Below are 2,062 nucleotides of genomic sequence, written 5' to 3' on the forward strand. Positions count from 1 at the left end.
TAAACAATTAAAATAAGCATCACATGTAAATCATTAACTATAATGGTTATGTGATAGCATTCGAGGTCAAATTGATTTTGTATCTCATGAAGTTAGTTTGATTCCAAGATGGGTAGAAATAATATAGCCTCATTAGCTACTCTCACTCAACTTAGTTAAGTAATAGTGAGAATGCAAGTTATATAAAAATAACTATTACATTGTAAACAATAAAATAAAAACATTTTCATCTTGATCTTGAATGCTTCCTCCAAGCGATCAACACCTCTGATCAACCATTAATCAATATCTCCGATAGTTTTACTATAATCGTCATCAATTTTCTCTCGATTATCACATGATAAAATAAAGTTCTAATTATATTTTACATTATATTTCTTAAAGAAACCTTGGGAAACCAACCCACCAATTGAGCTGCCCAAGGGGAGTACATCAGCTTATAAAAAAAAATGAGGGAGAAAGAGAGAATAAACAGTTAATGGAGAACAAATTTCACAATCCCATATATGCATGCCATCCACATAAAAATTCATCAATATGGTTCATTTTAAATCCCATGACCACTAACAAATGCATGCATTTGATCATTTCATTTTATTTATGTGGAATTAAGATTTATAAAACTACATTTTAAATTGTCAACTTTTGACAATTCTATCACATATGTACATTTTATGTACATGAAATTATTACACTCCCAAAATCAAACATTAAATCATATTTAATTATATGGATTTAGGGGCCTATGAGTCCACTAAGGTTTTAAAAAAACCAAAGAATATAAAAATTTACAAATTAGCTTAATAAGCACTATTTTCTGAAAACAGTACTTAACACTTTAAGTTATAGGCTCGTTTTGAGCTCTATGTACAATGTAATATTTTCACCCCATGGAGCAATCTACTTCACACATGCACTCTATCTCACTAACATTTAGTAAAATAGACTATTATATCTTATGTAGCAAAACATGCAAGTTCATTAAAATGCCTAAATTTTAACTTTCACATAATACTATATTATATGGGTCCCACCTAGTCAAACTAAGGTATTAAATAAACAAAATCAAAAAATTAAGAATTTTCATAGGCTTGGTTCTAATATTGGACTCTCCATTGAGCTAATCAATTTCGTACACATTAATATCTCTTTTATTAATAATTTAATAAATTATTAACTATTAGAGATATTGATCCTATAGAAAATATTAATTATTCGAAGCCAATAAAAAGGTTATTGTTTTTAATATTTAAAACCATAAAATTAGGCTTAAAACCTTTTGCAAAGCCAATACTATTTTTACAGTCTAATAAGGTTTACTCTAAAAACTAATATTTTCTATAAGCTTACTGCCCATACTTGACTTTTCAGTGGACTGACCATATAGGTATACATAAAGGCACCTCAAATTTATAATTTCTCAAATTATTAATTATAGGGCTTTTGAAAAATATTAATTATTAGAAGTAAAAAGGACTCACCTATTAGGTTATGATAAGGTGGGCTAACAAATGGGTTCAACTTAAAACACTTTTTAAGTCAATGTCGTATGTATATGCACATGTGGATTTTAAGTAAAACATTTTTAACTAAAACCACATAGTTATGCAAGTTTCTAGATAAAACTCATTTTGTTTGAAGAACAATATCTATATAATTGGTTTATTGATAAGGGCCGACAATTTAAGAACAACCCAAATGAGCAACTTAAGCCCATTCGAACTCTTCAATTTAAAAAACTTGGGTTTCACAAACCAGTAAGGCGCACGAGGACCCTTTTTAAAGAGTTTTAATAAGCCAAAAATCATAAAGCCCATTTAAAATAAATGACTAAATAGTTAAGAGTCCATAAATTTTTTTTTTTATTGTCAACAATTTGATGTCACTGTTCACGTGAACAGTGCCTTACAGTTCACCATGAACAGTGCCATAGTGTACTTGATTTTTTTTTGTCAAATCATTCCAATGATTTGAAAATTTTAAAAATTAAAAATGATGTACATAATAAAACTTATTTAGCCTAATAGCCATGTGTAAGATCATGGATCGACAAAAAAAAAAA

This window comes from Macadamia integrifolia, chromosome 8, assembly GCF_013358625.1.
Source record: "Macadamia integrifolia cultivar HAES 741 chromosome 8, SCU_Mint_v3, whole genome shotgun sequence".
In the NCBI taxonomy this organism is placed as follows: Eukaryota; Viridiplantae; Streptophyta; class Magnoliopsida; order Proteales; family Proteaceae; genus Macadamia; species Macadamia integrifolia.